The following is a 22,233-nucleotide window of genomic DNA, read 5'->3' as shown; positions in this document are numbered from 1 at the left end:
TTTCTTCTTTGTTTACTAATTACATGTTATGTACTTTTCACATCCCGCTAATGCTGTTCTCTTGTATTTATTTAACGTGATTTCTCTCTTCTTCGTAATTCAATTTTAACGACGGTCTACCTATGGACGGTCCGGCAGCAGTCATAGCTGTTAGAATAGCGCAGGTGCATCGTGGAGCATCTGAAAGAGGACTGTCGCGCTGCGACAGAATGACAGGCACAGGAAGACACGGCAGCGTATGCGAGCATCGGAAAGCTATTCACGACGTGGCGCTTTCTTACGAGATTGACGGGAAGAAAAGGGACTGTGTATCTCGCAGAGCCACGCAACGGAAGAACTCCATTTCCGCCATATTTCTCGTACAATGCCGCAAAATTGACTAGCCAGAAAACGGCGTTTCGTGACTGATGCTGGCGAAGAGGACCCGAGAGACCGCCATCGAGTACCAGTCCCACTTCCAATCGATCGATCGAAAGATCGCCACTATACTGTCGACGAATGTGTATACAAATGCTTTATGCACTTACAGCAGCCTTCCAACGATTTATTGAAATTCCACCGATGTCTCATTATCAGATGCTTCTTTGATGCAATAATCCACAATTTTAATTTTTCTGAAATTTAATTTGCTGATAGAAATTAAAGAATTATGTAAAATTAAAATTAAGAGTTATAACAGATAGGAGAGAGATATATTTACTTATTCAGGGCGCAGTTGTAAAGATTTCAAAATTAAAGAGTTATGCAAACGAATAAATGAATATATTTAGTGTAAATTTATTTAATAAAAAAAATTAAGTAGCAACGAATTGCTTGAAATGCTATTAAAGATAATAAATCATTTTTATTAATAAAATTGTATAACTTTTTCTAGAAATTACTTAAAATGGTTATCATCTTATATGTATTTTTTTAAATTAAGAACCCTAACGATATTTCTAGGTCAAGAATAAATTTCATGGAAATAAATAATATCTATTTTTGAAATGGTTTCATAATGCAACATTCAGCAAAATCCTCAGGACAAGCAGTTTCATTTTCAGAAAGATGCAGACGCGGCACGTTAATTTCCGCATGAAACATTCGCGGAGAATTCTGGGAGGTAGCCAAAGCGTGCGTATAAATAATGCGGGCTAAATGAAAAATTCTCTTGGGACGGGGTGAAATTCCACGTCTCTTCGCGAGACTAAACGAAATCCCTGGCAGGAGCTTTTTCGAAAGTGCGACGCAGCTGCGGCTGCGTTCGCGAATTCTCTTCATAACCCTCTCATCCCTTCCATGTTTCATCCCTCTCTTCTCCCCCTTACCCTACCTACCCTTCTTCTAGCTCGCTTTCCTCGGTATACTGAACGAAGACAAATAACCTGTGGGTTGTTTGTTGCGCCATGGTCGTTTCTCCCGGAAACGGAAGGAACGTCGGAAGACCACCTAGGGGATCCGAGTGACCCTTCGAGATAGAACTAGATAACGTTATAGAGTTATAAATCGACATTTCTACGAGAAATAATAATGGACTGTATATATAAGAGATTAGAACACGCAGATAAAAGATATTAAGTGAAAAGAGAAGATTATGTGAAAAAAAGTTTAAGCATTTGCAGAAGTTAAAGATACGGAATAAATACGAAGAGTTTTTAACTAAAAAGGGCTGAAAGTCGTAAGAGTGAAAGTTTATTTGAGATTCAGTTTTGCTTGAAAATGCAAAATTAAATTTTCAAAAGCCAAGGTAAATAAAAAAATTTTTTAGAAGATTCTAGCTCGGTCTCAAAAAAAATTTAGTCGACTTTCAATAATTAAATAATCCAATAATATTTAATATAGTAATAAGGAATTAATTCAAGGACTATCAAATTCCTCATCAAATTTAAACAATAAGAACAAGGTGATAGAAACGCATGGCCCAAACACTTTAAGATTTAACAAAGTTGAAAAGCTTGAAAATCCCATTTAAGGACTTAAAGACGCAAATTTCCTTCGAATGCGCACTAGGTGGGCGATTTAACGTAAATACCAAAGGATTCACGTAAGTTTGTTAGCGAACAGCCACTGCGAAAGTTCGTGGAAGAGCAAGTAAGTACCTTCCTGCGCGACGGAGTCCCTAAGCGACGATCGGAGGATATCCTTAACCAGCCAATGACGATACGGCCGCAACATTTTCCAGGAAGCCTCCTGTCTAAGCTCACCGAATCCAATTCGCGGAACAATAAGGACGAACTTAACCGGCTTCTACGGATGCCCCGTACCTTCTCGCGAAACTGCGACCTAGAATGAATGTGGAGGATATTATCCTTCCTCAATTTTCTCTCCAATCCCCTTCGCTTCTTTTCGCGCCCTCATTCCTCTCGTCAGGGACGAGATTACTTCGCGGTGAAGGACGAGGATCCCCGTCGTGGGGGTTGCTCTCGATGTGATGCCCGCTTGATCCTCGACTTTCTGGTCAATTGTTCGCCTTCTTGCACCAGTTGATCGCCTCGATGGTACAAATCGAGGCTCAAACGCAACGCGATTGAAAGCGAGTTGCCTATTCTCGCGCCTCGTTTTTTTTTTTTTTGGTCGGTGGAGCAAAATCACTTCGCTATCAGAGCTAACTTTATTGCAATTTTTGGAATAAATCGACGGGACAGAAGGCTCTCGGAGATGGGAACAGGACGCCGACGTGACAGGAATTTATCTGCTCGTCAGGACCGCCGGCCCGGGTGGTCCTATTTATTTGGCTTGGCCATGAAAAATGTCCAGCTGACCCTTCCACGCTTCCAGTTTAATCCGCGCTGCCCCAATTAAACTGTCACGTGATATTAATCTACCACTTGTTTGCACCTATGTCAGTGAATACAATTTCAAATGGGATTGACGAGCAATCCCTGGCTATTTTTTCCAATTTGTCATGTTGTTGACAAAGAATACATCATGCTTTAAAGACAAATTATTTTATAACTTAGAAATAATGATAAATTATAGTTGATTCTTAGGTATACACAAAGGAATAAGGTAATTTAATGTGTCCATTTTTATCTATAACTTATGCTCGCAATTTACAATTTTAACTTAAATTCTTATTATAAGTTCTTGAAGTTTTATATTTAAAACTATGTATTATAAAGTCATATTAAAATCTGTCACACTAGAATCTGATAATATCTTCTAGAATACATTAGAATCTTTTAATATCCATTTATGAATCTTTTACGCAACGGTAAAGGGCAAGCTTAAAAAAGTTATTTTTGCATGTATCATAGTTATAATGTTAAAAAATTTTAAGGTTAGTGTGCTTAAACAACTCTTGCAGAGTTTAATTTATTTATGAAAATTTGTTTGTATTCATTAAGTATTCCTATACATAACGTAAACACTTATTAAAAGTAAATACACACACATAATATAAAATTAATATTTAGTTTAGGTATTTATAATTTAAGCACTTGCGCAAAAGCAATAGTTCGTATATTTTGTGCTTTAATATCGCGCAATCGCGAGGAGCAGTTAAATATCGAAGAATTCACGTGTATATTTGATGCACTCATATTTGATGACCGGATATATGCAGTTTGTAGTTTGTACATCGGGTCTCGTTTCAAAATCCGCGGGCGTTCAAAATCGCGAACAGTTCTACAGCTCTGCCCCTGTCAGCCATTATCTGGGTCGAGCCACGATTAGATCCTGGAAGTGGAATATCTACGGACGTAGTATCAAATATTGTGCGGTCAAACATTCACGGACCGTTGCATCCGGAGCAGTTTGAGTTCGGATTTTGGCTGTGATAGCACCTGGCCGAATTAACTCCGCGCTTATCGCGTCTCAATGCTTCGCCTCAACGTTATCAAAAGCATCCTTGTTAGAATGCAAACCTTGTGAGCTAATCATCCTTAATTCAGCAATTTCTCAAAAGAAAAGAAGGATTCATGTACATATTACACAATATATATATAAAATTTTCTAAATATTTCTTACATATAATATAAAAAAAAATTCCTCCGGAGACGATTTCGACTTCAATATTAAATTAGATTCTTCATATTCTAATTTGTCAGCTTCTTTCAGATCCTCGGATTTCTAAATCCCAAATTCTTAGATCCTGGCTTTGAGATCCCGGACTCTCTAGTTTCTCTGGCGCTTAAACGCTCGGATCAAATGGAACCTTTGATCGAAAAGCGTGGCTCGTGAATTTTAAACGAATTTCTTTTATTATTTTGCCGGCGAGATAGAGTCGAGACTTTTCCGACGAAACGTAGAAAAGAGAGAAGAAACTTGATAGAGCGTGTGAGCGACGAAAAAGTTGAACTTTTGAAGTTGAATGGAAATAAGACAGCGGACTTATCAAAGAACCGCAGGACGTTTGCGATTCGCGAGGGCTATTGATCCGATAGAAAACTGGAGTCAGCTTGCGCATTACCAAACATTTTGTAAAATATTTGGTATCTGAAAAGCAAAACACCTCATGTATCCAAAAATTCACTTTTCTTGTAGTAAACTAATCCACAATTCAACATAGTATAATAATATGCTAAAAAATATCCATATATAATATCATTGTCATTTTCAAGTAGAAAATAGTTTTGTTGAGTTATTCAAATATATACGTGCAAAAAATCCTTTGGCATTATTACAAATGTTAGAGAAGCGAAAATACGAACATTCCTATCTGTATTCTGTACATACACCTGAGAATTATGCATGTCATTGGGTACCAACACGGTGTTGTTGCTGGCCGGCTCGTGTAAGGATCGTTGTTCTGCGTGATCTATGCGACGCGCGTAAAATCGGAATAACGCGCGATATAGATTTCACGCCTGACAAATTTAATTACACACAGCGCCCGGGATCCCCGCGTATTATTAATCAATCCGCACGGAACGAGGCGAGCGCGTTTTCCGTAATAACGCTCCGCTATATTATATCATCTGTTCGAACGGCCGATGTAATTACGAGATTGTCGTAATACTTCGTCACGGCAAAATAGCAACGCAGGCGATCGGAATCGCATTTCATCGACAACCGTTATTTATTGCTGCGTGCAGCGAAAATAGTTATATGGGATTTAAGATGTGAGCTAGTGGATGTATTACAAAAGTTATATCTACCGATTTATCCGCTCAATTCTTTAGCGCGTGTTTCAAAATCCCAGATTTATTCCTTTATTTGTCTATTGAAACGACGGATTTTATTATTTTTTCACGCGTTGGATATTATTTTCCTTTCAACTCGCGCAAAATATGCTGAAAAAGAAATCCCTCCGTTGTACGTAAATACCGAATGCAGTCCGAAAAAAAAAGATCTTTTTAGATAAAACTCGACAATCGATTTATAAATTATCGACACGATCGACCCATAAATATGTAAAAGTATGCTTATTACATCAAGCATACTATATATCATCACCCATCATTTTATTAACGTGCAAATTGCTAATTATTAATAAAACCGCGTTGGAGTTTTTGACTTTATTATAAATAAAATATAATAGCATTCCAGCAACCGGCACATCCGGACTGGGGAATAGATATCCTTTGGCGGGGTTTGTTTCGCGAAGAGGCAAATGTGGGTTAATTAATCACGCGATTTATTACATTTTCCCATTATTTTTCCTCGCTCCCGGACGCGTCGCGGGCTTTTGTGCGAAACAAAGCGGCGCCGCGGCGTTGCGGTCTTTGTCCGTGTCAGCCGGCTGCCAGCGCCGCTGCTGCTCTGACAATTCTTGCTACGCGTAAAGAAAAAAAAGGAGGGTCTGAAGAGAAAAAAACATGAAAGGACTTGTTCGAGTTAATTACATGCTACCTACAGGACAGCCGCAATTTTTCTTGCCCAACTCAGACCGGCTCGTCGCCGCTGCCCGATAAACTCGCGCTATGTACCTATAGCATTTTGAATTTATATTCAAATTATGTATATATATAATGTCCTTTGTATCGATAATGTAGGATCGGTGGCATTTCACGTCACACATGTAATGTAAATTTACAATTGATCTTTTCTCATTAAAAATTTAATTGCGGATTTAATCATAATGCTACCTGAGAAAGATTAAAATTATAAGAGATTTACGTACAAATACAAGTAAAATTTTTTAAATTTTTAGTTATTAAAATTATATTTTAATTATTTTAAAGTAAATAACGTAAAAATTTTGCATATTAATTGTTTGCAAAGAATATAAATAATAAGAAACACACGTAATAAATTTAAATATTATCCTAGAATATACATTTGCGAATAGATATACGAAAGTATATAAATTTATCTTCCCTATGCATTAGCTATCAGCAATTTCTCTTTATCATCAGCAATCTGTCTAATCTCTCCTATATGTTTCACGGGATCCGCAATCCCACTCCCAAAACCTGTTTGTCTAATGTGTCGTTGACAAGAGGCACGACCGGAAGTGGAAGGCATTTACGAGCAGAGAGCTCGGCGTACTTATGCAGGAATTTAGCGGGAAAAAGCGGCTTACCGGGGTAAACAGGTATAGCCATCAATCACCGGGCGTCGTCGTAAGTCTCATCCGCATCCGAACGAGTTCGCAGTTCCGAGAGCAGCATTTACTTTTCCCCGGAACAGCGAAAATTTAATTGGAAAAGTTTCACGAAAATTGTCGGCCGCTGCGCGTTATATCGAAGTCTTGTCGCAACTGTCAGGAAGGTTTTAGCAGTGCATTTTGATTGATAATTACACCCGAAAGGATTAAGTCCGTTTTTGCTTAATTGTTTGGATCAGTTAATAATGATTGCTTGTTTTTTCACATTCCAGAATTAGTTATGTTCCAAAGACAATGCAGATGTTTTTCTAAATTTAAATAAATGTTGAAATTTCTAAGATTCTCTATTCTCTTGGAATTTCTAAGCAAGCAGATTTAAAAAATAAAACAAAATAGATGTGGATTTTAGTATTCAAGAATTCAAAGTACCTCAACATCTGACAAATTTAAATATCTTGATAAAGAAATAAAAAAAATTAATAAAGAGCTTCTCCTTTATTTCACTTAGCATTTTATTGCAATTTTAAAGGTTTACTCGTTAGAATACGTCATCTGATTGCGTTAAAAATTGTTAAAACTATAATTTAGTTTGCGTACGACTATTATTTTACCTCCAGTATTTTATTGCTCAACGTCGTTCCACATAAATGGAGACGTAGGAACAAACACCATATTGCCACGCGTAGGAACCTCGCAGCGCAAGATACAAGTGTGTGTATACGTAATCCGCTGCTTTGATAGTCTGGTTAAACCAGATTGGGCGTAGCAGCAATGGCATTCACAATACACGAACTGGGTCCATCTCCTGAACAATATCGCTAATCAACACGCTTCTCCTGCGTATTCCTTGCGAGCGTGGCGCAAATACACGTTCCACTATTATTTCACAAAAGATTTCATGCGCAGTGCTACCTCTTTTTTTCACCGACGATACGCCACTCATTATTTTTTTGGTGATTTTTGCAATGTGCTCGAATCGATTTCCGGCTTTCAGCAGTGCGGGAGCGGCGTCGGTCCACTATATTTTATACCCAATGCCTTTCAAACTTTTAAACGAACCAACAACGTCGACGATAATCAACGGCGGATTTGTCTGAGCTGATGAGTCTGAGTTTTTTTAAAATCCATGATATTAAAAATATTGAGTATCTGTATTAGTGCTTATTGGTTAAAAGCTAGAGTTTGCAGCTAAAAAGAATTTAACAGAATCTCCATAGAATTATCTATAATTCATATAATAATTTTTAAAGCCTATTTCATACACTCTAAACTCGTTTCGTATTCGTTTTACACTCGTTTTCTTTATACACTCTCTGATAAGTTTCCTAATCATCTTTTATATAAACTCTGCCAAAATCCATTCAATGTCATTCAATGCACGACAGCGCATTATTATATAGGGGGTCTCATGAGAATAAATAAAGGGGTTATCGTGGGACGTCATGGGGGCGTACGTAGAATGATAAACCGGGCGGAAAGTGAATTGGTGGCAGAAGACCTTTTGCATAAAGCGCTCGCCACTTTGCATATCTCCCCTTCGTGTTGTATTTGCGTCCCGGTTTTAGGCCAGAGATTCGCGAAACGAATCCTTGCCCTCTTCTCCCCTACCTTGCTTGTCTCTTCTCTCTCCACGGCGCCTTCTTGTTTTCACCCCGCAATCCAACGGGAACTAAATAGGCACTGTCGCGCGCAGACATCAAATGAGACCGTTCCCGGTCTCATTTCGTCGCAAACTCGCATCTCGATGAGACAACAACGGTAGAAGAGGTTGATGCAATAGAATTTTAAGTTAATAAAAATTAATAACTCAGCTGGTTGTTATTATATTAATGGTCACTTCAAATTAAAGGACAAATAATAAGAACAAAAAACTACATTTACGTAGACGACCTTGCATTTTCTGACAACTATTCTGCGTGAATGTGATTGATAGAAATTATTGTTTATTTATAATTAAGTCAATTTTCAAAATTTTTAATTCTATTAATTTTAAACCACGCGTAAATTAGCAAATTCTGCTTGTTAAATTGAGAATTCTATTCCATCATAAAATTCCATAATTGTTTTATATGTACATCTTCTCATCTTCGTAATTGTATCAATGTTCCCTGTCTCAATTTTTATTAACTTTTGATCCTCTCTTTCAGCAAACCTAGGACCTCTAAATTTACCAAAATTGTACGTCTTCATAACTATAATACTTTATTCTTCAGTGGTATAATGAGTTAATTGCCACGTTTGACTAAAAAGTTAATTAATTATGTGCATTACAACAAAGCTGCCTGAAATTTTGCAATCTTCAAGCCGTTTTCTTAGAACTGGCTTCTATACAAGCGCGTAATTGTGTTACTATAATCAATGGGCGAGTGCGTTCGTTCTCGCTCGTGAAATTCGAGCGCGTTCAACATGGAGGGATTTTCAGAGACGAATTTCTCCACCATTCAGAGTGCTCCTTATTCATTCTCAGACATCGTTGCGAGTAGTAATTTTACGCTCGGCACAATATCTCAGATTTAATTAGCTACTCGAATAAGAGCAGAAACAAGATTCTACCGTTCCCAAGCATGCCGTTTCAGGATTTTCAGGCTGACGTATATATGGTGTCCTATGCGTTTCACATTCTCCCTTACCCTTTCGATCTTAAATTATTCGAATAATTTAAAAAATATCTCCTTTTTCTTTCTGTATATTTGTTAATTATTAAACGCCGTAGTTTTAATTGCTGTTAAATGTTACAAACTTCCTGGTAGTATTGTACTCTTCAGGGATGTAGTTTTGGAACTAAAATCCAACGGAAGGTTAATTTTTTTCCACTCTAAAAAGGAACATTTCGATATGAAATGGCTTGTAGCACACGTTAACTATTAACAACAATTTCAATGATCCAAATAACAAGCATAGTAAAATAAACAATGGTACGTTTTCCATTTAATTTATATATGTTTGCTAGTACACTTTTAACATATCATAGCGTTGGAGTGGGGACAAATGCAATAGTCACCAATAAATTGTTAGACAAAAGAATAGCGGAATGAGAAAAGGACACAGATAGGGGGAAAGGGCGCTAATAATATAGGTGCTCGATCGGGATATAATTTATCTGTATTATTCAGTGCAACTACAACGGCAATAATGCGTTTGTTACGGCGGACTGAACCCTTTGAAAGGCGATACCCGTCGTTACTGTTCCGCTACGCTTTGACATATTAAAAGCATTGCGCTTGTAGATTTCGTTATACGCGCTTCGCGATCGATTCGGCAACGCGTTTCCTATTAGCGCGCCCATGTAGAACGAGCTGATGTTGGGTTAACGGATGCCGCTTTTTACAAAGATACGTATACCATTAAATGCATACGAGAAAACATGTAGTCGTGCATGTTTTCGCCAATACTTTTAATGGTACGTAGATACATGTGGGGATGTCCCCCAGGGCTATCGCCAATTCTTCCATCTACGGATTCTTTCCGGCCACGGTTGCAACCAGCATCGGTTATTCCGATTCAGAGATACAAAAATACCTATATACAAGTATGTCTGAGGATGTCGGTTTATACTCTTACCTGCAACTTTGTAAATTGTAGATACATAAATGTGCTACAGTTAACGTAAGTTAACTTATTTCGTCTCTTTAAATTTGGGAGATTTCATTCTCGTTTGTTTGTGAAACGAAGTTTCACGCAAATGTTTATTGTCAAATCTACACAAAAATATAACACCACTATGGTGGAAACTCAATATTTAAATGTTCTGAATGTTCACCTCCCGCATACATGCGTAACAGAGCATATACGCTTACAAACGTGCACGTGTCATTCTCTAAAGAGGATAATTCAAGAAAATCGAGAGATATCGTTAATGAGAATCAAATGACTGAAAATGTAAATTAGTGCGACTTGAACGCGTTTGGTAACATAAATTCTTGACTGGAACGATTCTGTGCCGCGGCAATGTTAATGTCTGACCGCACGGTGACAAAACACAAACCCGATCCGAGGACCGGGGAATAGATGCGGGGGTGCGCATCTACTTGAATATAAATTATTCTCATTTCTCCCGCTGGTGGTTGGCCAACGAAGTGCTTTTCGTCCGTGGATTATAGGTGGATATCCTTAGATTATGCATACCGAATATCGGGCGAAGAGAGAATGGCCGTGGCTGAATGGGCAGAACCTTTCCCCCAGTTGCCTTCGTTTTAGCGAACGCAAAAATTTCCCGCGATATTTCCCGCTCCGGTGACGTTTAAATTGAAGCGAGTACTTTCGGCGGAATAGATTTCAAGAGAATAACCTACTGGCTTCTAAAAGTACGCAGGCATCCAACGGTACAAAGCTTCAAAGATTCTACGGATCGAGTAAAAAACTGAAAAAGATTCCAAAATTCAAAGTACTGCAAGATCAAAGATTCCGGCATTACGTTTAATATAAAAAAGGCTACGAGAAGATTTTATGTGGATCTAAAATTATAATAAGCAAGAGTTTTATTAAGCAAGAATTTTGGATTCCCTCATTCGAAGAAATTTCATGTACTAGAATATGAAAACTTCTTCGATTCAAGGAGTCGAAAATTTTTACATTATCATCTACAGACATTTGTATTCTTAATGAATTGAAAATTAAAAGATAAAGGAAGAGAAATATTGGCGTAAAAATTCTTTTTGCTCTCAAGATCAACAGCTGTTATTGAGGGGCAAACGTCAAGGGAAAGAATGTGTGAGGACACCAAGAATGCCTATGTCGTTCTATCCACATGTAGAAAAAGTTAGATCGCGGTATATGGTCAAAGAGTAATGACCTACGCGATTGCCCGGTAGTATTCTCTAAAAAGTTGGATCCTTTGACGTGGTTTATCCTTCGTGTGTTATACGTCATTCACATAGACACGGCTGATCGTGCACGTATTCGTTGCACGTTGTCGATACGATGTAGGGAACGTTACGAGCAGTTGCCCCAATTTATCCCACTTTTTTGCACCGAGAGCTTCCTGGCCTTTTTAGTCGGCATCCCTTTGCTCTCTTTAAGCGTCGCTTTTAAGTGCACGTACGGTTTAGTGCCGCAGCTGCACTTTGACCAAAGCATGAAGCCGCCCAGGAGACATTTTTATTGCCGGGGCTTAGTGGCTTTGTAACCGCAGCCGATAAACGTTTTGTTTTTGTAATTAACGTAGCAAGTAACGTGATGCGAATTACAATTTCCGGAAAATTTCGATTGCCCGCCGAATATTTCGAGATATTCGATATTAATTGCGATCGAGAGATATCACGCAAAAATATATTTGATATCGCCCTACAGAATATTGTTTGGGTAAAATGTTACATGTATTATCAAATTATTGGCAAAATGTTACATATATTAACAAATTATCAGTAATGAATTACTCATTATTATTATTTCATAAAAGTCAGTGATCATAATTATTAATTAAAGATAATAGATTATAATAGACCAACTTTCTCGAGAAAGTATTAGATCGCACTACGATATCGAAATTAAAAGTTTGAGCAAATAATAATGAGAGTAATCGGCCGTATGATTCTGCGAACATTTCCGCGACTCTTCAATTATTCTCGATTACACTTTCGACTCACGTAGTTCAAATTCGATCTTCTTAGTGCACCTGGATTCTCGAAAAACTGAGTTAAAGATATTACCGCATTTGCGGTAACCTTGCGGAAGTCGGGTTGTACATTTCGCACCGTCGTGGAAGATCGAGGTCTTGAGCATGATAGATCTCGTGTATTTATCTCTCAGTTCCGACGCCCTCAACGTCGATTTGTTTTCTCCTCCACTCCGGCATCCTCCATGTGCCTCATTGCTCACCCTTCGCTATCGTATCGCGATTTGTCCATCCCCGATCGACACGATCTAATTGATCACGTGAAAAATTAGGGTTTATCTCCGTTCGCGCACGCTCGTCGCTTCGGGAAGGCAAGGCAGAATCATGCGGTTCGGCGGGGAGGGAAGTGAGCGACGAAGGGAGTGTACGCATTGTGGTGGTCCGTGCCATTGAGGTTTCGGGAACATGTCCGTTTATGCATCCCGGATCGCTTTCGGTAATGTTAGCAGTAATTTGTTCCACCGCGGCTTTTGCTTCTCTCTCTTCTCTCTCTCTCTCCCCCTCGAGCCACGTCCCCAATTTACGAGAGAGCCACAGCTATTTCCTGTTTTAAAAAGAAGCGCACAATGCGAGGTCGAGGTATATCTGAACTGACTTCCGCTCACAGCGAAAATTAAACTAAAGAATGAGAAAGAGCATTTAGAAGAGATTTGGCCAAATATATTTGATAAAGATAAATGTCAAGTTCTAATATTTGTAAAATTTTGTTAAATTATTAAATCAAATGTTGATTTATCTCCGTATTTTTCTTTTTTTTTTTTTTTTTCTATTTAATGGTGCAAGTAAAACTATCGCAAAAATCAATGAAATTCTACCGCTTTCAAAGCCATCAAATGCCATGGAGACATAAAGTAACTTTTTGTGAAAAAGACTTCTCGTTAAAAGTTAAAGGGTTGTATTCGCATTCATGGCAGCGAATCGGGGTTCCTAGTGAGAGATCAAGATTTCTGCGGTCGTATTTATCATTGAACGATGCGGCGGCGACAACGGTGGGCGACGACCGTGGAAGCGCATTTGGCTTCATTCAAAATGCGCCATTGCTTTGCATTTTTTACGATCCAAGCAGTCGCCGCGCATCTCGGCGCCGCCGTAAACGTCAGAGCAGAAAAAGCGCGCGCAGCTTACTTTAATTTCAGTGTCCGCGATTTCGGACTGATGAGGCAGAGCACGGCAAGACCATGAGCGAACGAGTAAACGAGTTATAGAGGTAGCTCCGCGGAAGACGACGAGCGCACATACGAGCTTTAATCTCGCGGTAGTAAGTCGCGGGTTTATTATCGTCCGAATGTCTCTCCGAGTTAACTTTGCATTCTATCTGCTTGAAAAAGAGCTGTCTTCCTTTTCGCGCGGTAAGTGTCGCGTCCCTTAAACGGCGTTCTCGCATTTACAGATCGTATCAAGAAACGTATAATTTAAACTCGTTCTCGCGGCGGGTACCTATACCGCGGGTAAACCATGCTGCGTTTTTATCGGTGCACCAGTGATAAGGCGTTTTCTCTTTCAGGATTTAAAATCCGGCATATAAAACGCCATCCGGTAAGACCGCTCTAAATCCTGAATATAAATCGTAAAATTATTGCTGTACCATTTAAAAGGCTGCAGATGACGAAAACTCGCCAAATCGGTCAAATGATGATCCGCGAATGTACTTGTGTGCAGTTCGTAACAACGGCATGAAATTTTAGTATATAAAAGCGGTACGTTGACGCCCGAATAACCAGTCTTCTGCGTTGGAAGACATTGTTGAAAAGTGTTTTAACGTTTCCGTGAGTGTGAATGAGAGAAAACTTCAGACGGCTCCGGGGCCGAATGTAACATTCTTCGCGGATATCGCGAGAAGCTCCTGCTGAAATTTACGATGTGTAAATGGAATGTGCACCCAGGGAATGTAGCGATCTGAATAGAGATTACCTACTTCAGTAACCTTCTTTTAAGGTTACCGCTTTACGCAAGCCAGATAACGTATAGATCATAGTTCTAAGAATTTATCCCAAGGATATATCGTCCGAGAAGAAACTGAATCTAGGTAACGTTGTCGCAGGAAATCGAGTGTTAAAAAGTGAGGATTGTCAAAAATAATATCGTGACGTTTGAGCGCTCTCGATATCCGAAGTACGAAGCGTATCGAAGATATTCGCTTTTGCTCATTTTTTTCTCACGATAAAAATATAACTGAACCTCCTATATATCAGCATTTACAGCGCTATCATACATCATCACGTTTTCACGACGACAATACATGAATGTGTCTTCAAGTATTGTTACCGCGTCTTCTGATAGATCGCCGGAAAAGGATTCCTGCACTTTATGTAATCATAATTTAATTACAATAATTTAATTCTTATAAATTTCGAGTTTAATTTCTGAACCTTTAAGAAAGTATATAAGAACACTAATTATTCTGGATGCATTTTAACAACCACATCGGATCTGATCTCTTTTTAAATTGTCAAGGCGGACGTTAATCATGAGGGAGGGCACTCTAACTTCTTTGAGAACAGTAGAGTGATTTAAAATCCTTGGAAGTTGGTCGCAGCTAAAAAGGGAGTTTGCAATCAGCCAGGAAGACTTGAAAAAACGCGAGCTCGCAATTTAATCAATCTCCTGGCAAGGTTACGTACATCAGCGACAACGGGCATCGCCGTTCGATCAGGCTCCGAGCAGCTTCCAGCGTACAAAGTGTTAAAGAAGGCCGTTGTACGAACACACAATTCCCACACATGCACACGTGCACGTATATATATGCGCGAGCCGGAGCGCGCGTTCGTTTTATCGGCTATCTAATCGATAACGTGCTGGTACTCTCTGGCGACCCTGTCGAGTGCAACACGGGACGCGCACACGTACATATACGCGCGTCCGTGGTAGCTCGTATACACACAGGTAACGCCGTGCCGAGTTCATTAATCGCAGACGTCCGTTTAAGTAATGTCGCGTTGCGAACCGGGCTTTGGAAGTCGATCCGAAGGGCAGCAACCCCTCGCGCTGCCAGGAGTCCTGGATGACGGGATGATATCCGGATCCGTCGGATTGGCAAAGTTTTTTTTTATATGTTTCTCTTCCTAAGCATCCTCGTAAAGTGGAGTTACTTTATATTTTTATGATTGCGGTCTTCCGACTTTTACGACCACTATTCCGGAAGAACTTCGGGGTCCAACCCCTCTCTATGAGGTAAATTCGTTTGCATCCGATCCGAAGATATCGATTCCGCTAATGCAAACTACATAAGTTATGCACACTTTTATTTATGATCAGGAAGTTGTAAAAACACGATGAGTTATGTGAAAATAAAAGATTCTTCTGGGAAGGTACATTTTCTTATGTGAATTTTAACATTGAGTAACAATCCAAAAAAATGTATCCTCTCTGCAAAAAGAAAACAGAACAAAATTACTTTTGTACTAATATCATCGTTTACAATGTAGCGTGTAAAATGCCTTTTCGCGACAGATATTTTCATGGAAACGAGCGTCGTGACGGTATTCCAAGCTGAGCATTATCGATTCGCGCGGCGATACGTACGACTGCGGTAGTATAGTGCATTGACGAGAGATCGAGGATGGAAAACACACGTTTTGCTGCTAGGCGACGGTAATGAAATTCACGAAACGTCGCGTGTTACGTCCCCTTTTGTGTGCCTACGTTCGGGCTTTCTCGATGCGCCGACCATTATAGAGAATACGGAAATACGAAAGTATATATACGTATGTACACGCGAATGTAGACGACAGCGCATCGAGGGACCGATTTCATTTTAGACTAAACATTCAGTATAGTTCCTAAAAGAGACCCGTGTAAATATAAACGGCACCTTCGACGGCCGCCGATTCCCTGCCATTCCATGTCTTTTTGATGACATTCTATTTATTTAGAGTTTATTCCCGTCGTTTCGACGATTAAAAGATCTGGAAAGTTCATTTATTTATATTTAAAGCCAAAAGAGTCATAACCACAAAAAGAATAATTAGTAATTATTGTAAATAAAGTTGACGCAGTTATCAGAAATGTTAATAAATTCTAGATTTTAAAATATGAACAGCATAATTCCACCAACCAAAATTTAAATAAAGAATTAATTTAGAACTCGAGAAAAATAACAATTAAGGACTCGATATTCAATTAAAAAATACAATCCAGCTATTAAATAATTTTTTGGCCCTTAAACTGCAGATTATTATTGAGGCTTCCATTAAGCTTTCATTGGCTGCAGCAATTTGCGGAGTGTAATAAGGTTTAAAAAGCGGCACATTTATGGAACCTTGATGAATGCACGTATGCGTCGTTTAACGGGCAACTGCGTTTCTAAAGAGAGTCATCGATCTAAAGATGGCTGCAATAGTCAAGTGAATACAGGTCACATTTTCCGCACGACTAATTTCTTGGGTAATTCACGCTTTATACAGGATGATTCAAAGCTTGTTCTATTCTTATTCTTCGATTCTCGATGTAATGGTACCTCCGAATTCTTTACGAAACCGTCGTAAATCAACGTTACGAGACCTTTCAATTTGTTCAAGCATTTTAAGTACGCGCGACAGTTCCTGGCAAATAAAATTTCTGTGAAAAATCGCTTTCGCCGGACACGACGGCCATTTTGACGGCCTGCGTCGAATCGTCCCTGCCGTGACTTTGTCGGTACGCGGACTTTTAAATTTGCGGACGTGGGCGGCGCGTGCTATGCTACACGTACACACAGGGAGACGCGGTCGGGTATGTCGAGTGTCCAGATGGTTTAAAAAAAATTGCGACGCGGCCAGGAACCGTGCTCTAAAATACAATTCCCTGTCGGACGTAACATCGTTGCAACACGATCCGCGCGACAGTACAAATTCTAGTCTCCGCTATCCCCGCGTACAGCTTCAAAAAGCACTAGGACGTTAGTGAACCGTAATTAAATTCTGCGGGTGTATATATGATACATGTAACACGCGTTGATTCGCCAATTAATACACGCTGCTGTCGACCACCGGGCGCGGCAGCGACGTTGTTTCGGTCGCCATTCACATTTCCTAGCGTTAAAATATATACCGGAAACAACTATTAGTTAACAAATAGCGTGTTACAAATAGCGGCCCTTGTGAGGAAACATTGCGTGTGTTTCGCTTGCAGCAGGAAGGAAATAATGTTGCGCTATTGAGAAACTGTTTGCGTTTTAATATAATGCAGAAATGCAGTGCAGGTGTACGTCGACAAACAAATGTCGCGACGACAAGCTGAACGGCCCCAACGAGCGCGGTTTTTAAGGGATGACCGTAAAGGGTTAATAAAGTCAGCGACAACGACGTCGCAATTTCAGCACTTCTCCGTCGGCACTGCTCCTTCAGTGCGATTTGGCTCGTGGTCCGATCCACATTTAATGGACCATCGACCTCAGCGCGCCCGCTCCGTCGCTCTTCCTTCTTAGATCGATCCGAGTGCCGTACACATGCACCCCACTCAAAAGCGTGCGGGTCGGGCAAACTTCTCCTCGATTACTATCGCAACTGCCGTTACTGCACCGATGCTGGAAACTAAGGACGAACAGCGACCGGCTCTGTCAACCGCATCCTCAAAGCAACGTCTACCTTATTATCCAGTTTTTGCTTCTAGAACTGATGGCGACGCTGTTAGACGTTCAACTACGGGCGCACGAGATCGAACTTGGAAGCTAATTGTTCGTTCTTGATTTAAGGATTTAGAAACCAGAGCTCCCTTTTTCCTCTCCTGCGCCTGGGGCAAATGTTCTCCTAACGAGAGTTTGATTGCAATTCATACTTTTTCACAAGTCTACAATTTTCAACAAGAAACAACAATTGAAATCAAACGTATACTAACATCTATTGATATTTAATTCGAAGAAGCTTGAAATTTAACAATTCAAGTTTCATTTAACTTTTAAGCTCTAACTAGTCTAACTAAATTCTTCAACTAATTAAATTTAACAGATATTTTCAAATAAAATTTACATTAATTTTAAATTTCAAGGCAACGTAACTTTCTTCTAAAACAATTCAAAAACTTAAATCCGTTTAAAATTAACTAAAGAAGAAGCTACAGAGCAAGACAATATTATACTTATTTAGATTAAATATGCAAATTTGATATTAGCATTTATTTTGATTACGTTAATTATATTTGCTGTTCCTTGCTGTCCTACTGCAGGTAATGGCTTGGATCAATGGCATCCGTTAAAAAAATCATTGCTCAAATGAAATTTTCCGCAAATTGGACGGGCAAGTAGAACGAATTGGAACGCACAGCTGTCCACGCTTACAAATTCGCGGGCGTGCAAGCTTCGTTGCGTCGCGAGGCCATTTGATGGCCATTTAACGTTGATTGATCGATCGACCTGGCGCGACGGCGCGTTCAATCGCGCCGATTCCCGCGCGCGCGGCGGATCGCTTCGCCCGCTCGCTCACTCGCGTCCGATGCATTATCTGCGGTTCCACCACGCAGAGGCCGATGAATGCTTTATGGCTCGGCATGTTGCACTTGCAAGGAGGAGATCGGTCAGGATCCCGCCAAGTCGCATAATTCATCCCGGGACGACGACGATGTCGCTCGCGTTAGCACATGCCCGACGCAACGCGCCGCGCCGCGCCACGCCGGGTGATATCCAACGCTTTCCAACGATTAGCTTCTCTCTATGGGCGATATCACTGTCATTCCCGGACGTGGATCCCCGTGAGACGTCAGAGACGCTTACAGAGACCGCTCTTTCGCGGTTTTTAACGACGCCCGAACGATAATGTCGCCCGTGTCACGCGCGAGTGCTGGCGGGATGTTTCGGTTGTTGGAATTGCGAATGATCTTAAGGGAATTGATAAGAAGGAGTATTGTGTAAATCTTCTTTCGGAGAAGCGCCAGTTACGAGAACCATAGTATATCCATTCAAGGGGTTAAAACGTGTAGATGAATGAGAGATAATAAAGGAAAGAGAAGTTACGAAACTTAGTAATCCGATGTAATTCTGCTTAAGTGAGTGCAAAAATTATTGCCGCTTTATGAGCTAACACAAAACATAAAACTTGAAGGATTATTGAAGAAATTAAAGATAAAATGGAATTAAATATTCAAAGTTTTAAAAATCCAATATTTTAAATAAACGAGAACGTAAAATAAATTGTCGACTACAATTATTGTATGTGCAATTTGCGCAGAACGAAAATAATTGTTTAACTAATTTTACTCTGCATTGCAAGTAATATTTCCACCTTAATTAAATTACTACGGTCCGTATTTTCGTCGTCGTTTGTTCCACATTTTAATATTCATAATTGAAGAAATCTGCGACATTAGTTTTTTTCCGATAGTAATTGAATTAGACGTTAAATAAATTGCGAAGCAAATAGATCTTCGTCACCTCAATTACAGCCGAATATTTAATGGCAAGACACTTAAACTTTCCCGGCGAGTTGGTAATTGCTGGTATTGTTGGACCGTCCTGGTATATTCTTGTATCTCATTGACGCTACTGGGGGACAGAAATTCGTTATACAAATTGAAACTTATTTGGTGTACTGCCGGGGCTGTGCCGCTTCGTAGATTCACTAAAATAAATTAACGCCTGTCCAATTATCGTAACGAGTCGCTTCTCACTCGCGTTCTGCCGCGTTTTTTCTATATCGATTCTTTCGCGATACTTTCGCGAGATATTCTGTATTCCTCGTATTCTACGTTCTCTCAATTTTTCCTGCAATGTCCACTTAATCCGATCAACATGGTTTTGGTGTTCTATTTATACTTGTATCATGTATATTGTGTATAATTATTCCTATACACGCGCGCGCTCTCCTCTCCTCTTACTCACGTAAAAATGGCAAGCACAAATTGCTGCGTAATGAAAATTGAAAATTGTATACGTTCCGAGGTATTCATCAAAACGAGGAAGCTAAAGATTGTGGGGAAAATTGACGACTCCCCACGTACTTGAGCGCCCGGAGTGGCCCTATATCCCCAAGTGTGCAAGAACTCGAGGATCTGATGACCCAGGAATCCAATTACCACGGGTTCCGAGTATATATCCCCGGATTCAAAGCGCAATTTGAAAAGCTACCTCTCTCCCCCCCCCTCCATTCTCCTCCCACGGGATACTAGATCTGACTAGGAATTGGTTATCAATAATTCTAGCATTGCTTCGGGGACGTGACACTTACTAGAAACGCTGAGGAGGACGATCGTTTGGATGAGTATCGAAACTTCGCCATATCCCACGAGCATCTTTAATGTAGCTACATCGGAGTTCGTCGATATATAGCAAAGCTATCGGCTGCTCTTTTTAATATTAAAACAGCATTCAGACTGATGTAGACGTCATATCGACGTAGAATTCTTAAGGCAGAGTACTAGAATTCTAAGAATTTCGATGATACAACGATTTATCGATTGAAGAGTATCCACGAGAAATCTTTTCACAATTTCTCTGTGTATATAAATGCAAACGCAAACATCCTTCTCATGAGTCATAAGGAATATCAACACACATAAATATGCTACACATATCATGCAGCTGTTGGCACAAAAAAAACTTTGATTGTTTATTGTAATAAAAAAGAATTAAGAATTAAGTTTTACGTAATGAGCATAAAATTCCTAATTTAATTAAGAATTTTGTTTGTGTGGCAATCATGACTTTTAATCGCAATTGTTTTGTCATTTAATTTCGTATTTTAATTATTAGATGGATATTTCATGTTTCTCTGTACATGTTACAGAGCCGGTACGTGCGTGGTTATATGGAAATGGCGGAGATATTAAGCTGCGACGTGATCGAAAAAATGTGCATTTTTTTTTACCCAGGCGCGAGTTGTTATTAATGCGTTCCACGGCTGACGCCTCCGTTCGTCTTGCCGCGACGGCGTGTGGAATTTCCAGCGACAAACGCATTGTATATAATACACAACGCGAATCTGCCACGATGCTGGCCATAAAACAAACAAATTGCCGGAGCAACGGTGGGTTCGTGTTCCGAATTCGCGTCATTCATCGTCTGCGATACCACGCATACAATTTACATCTATTCCATCATAGTGGCACTCGCAGAGTATTATTTTTATTACCGCAAAAACGTTGTATACCGAATATAAATTTTCGTTGCAGAAAAGAAAAGAGACGAAAATATCAATATCTTTCAAATTAATAATTATTTTGATCGTCGGTTGTCCTTACAATTATTTAATACGCCTTGATATTTAATTCGGAAAATCTTCTATCAAAGTGCATTAGAATAGCTCATATTATTTTAGATTTCTTATAAATTCACAACAAAGTGAATGTTCCAAGGAATATTCTTAAGCCTGAGAAAGTCGGTCAGCTTTCCGGGCGTATTAATGACTTCATTGAACAGCCATTAAAGTATCTTTATGTATCTCAGCAAAGATCTTATAGGGATGCTAATAAAACTCCTTCTTATTACTTGCTTAATGCGTAAAAGTCTTCTCTATCGTGGTAGTAAAAAGATATTCCCGGCTATGATAAAAAGAATTTGCCCGAGAGATAGGGTGCGAAATTGTCGTCGTCAATTGATCCACGAGAGTAAGGTTGATAGATGTCAAATAAAAAAAACTGATAAAGTAAGGATGAGAATAAAACTAGAACCCCGGACACTCTTTTGAAAATCTAGCAATATTAAAATTCCTGAAATTAAAAAATATGAGTATAGATAATTTTTTTAAGAAGATTTAAAACTTAATATTACAAAATCTCCACATATTAAAAACATCGTACTTTATGAAACATTAAAATCAACATTAAAATTAAAAAGATAGAAAAGTTACACGAGCGGGTTTCAAGTTTCAAGAGGTCAAAATTAATACACGGAGTGCAAATATTGAGCTTCAAAGGTGTATGCATCATAATTACGCTTTCGGTGTCTCTTACAGGAGTTAATCGAGCCAAAAGAGCGAGAAAATTTGGCATCTTGGAGCGAAGTCGCGTGGAAACCTTAATTATCGCTAATTGGATTTTAGACCGTCACGTTTCGTCAGACTCCTGTCAGTGTAGAGTTGCAGAGATACTGGTTGGAACTCGCTATCGCGGAGAGAATCTATCGGCATCTCGATGAGAACTTCTCGATGGCCCTGTACCCAATTAAATGAAAGTAACTTTCCGTTACCGTACAGCTCTCATCGCGGGAATTACCCGCGGACAAGGATAGTCGATGCCGTTTCTC

At 39.5% G+C, this 22,233-nt stretch overlaps 1 protein-coding gene and 1 long non-coding RNA gene across 2 annotated transcripts in view; one reads left to right on the top strand and one right to left on the bottom strand.

The window, feature by feature from the left end:
• Positions 1 to 22,233, bottom strand: part of LOC105457401 (neuroligin-4, Y-linked-like) — a 189,118-nt gene that overhangs the window by 150,191 nt on the left and 16,694 nt on the right. The window lies entirely within an intron of this gene.
• Positions 14,002 to 15,394, top strand: LOC105457400. The gene is made up of 2 exons (XR_975393.1): positions 14,002 to 14,392; positions 14,538 to 15,394. It is a non-coding gene; the product is annotated as an uncharacterized LOC105457400 (long non-coding RNA).

This window comes from Wasmannia auropunctata, unplaced genomic scaffold, assembly GCF_000956235.1.
Source record: "Wasmannia auropunctata unplaced genomic scaffold, wasmannia.A_1.0 LD335244.1, whole genome shotgun sequence".
Taxonomy (NCBI): Eukaryota; Metazoa; Arthropoda; class Insecta; order Hymenoptera; family Formicidae; genus Wasmannia; species Wasmannia auropunctata.
The sequence above is the reverse complement of the archived record's forward strand: the minus strand, read 5'-3'. Positions and strand labels throughout refer to the sequence as shown.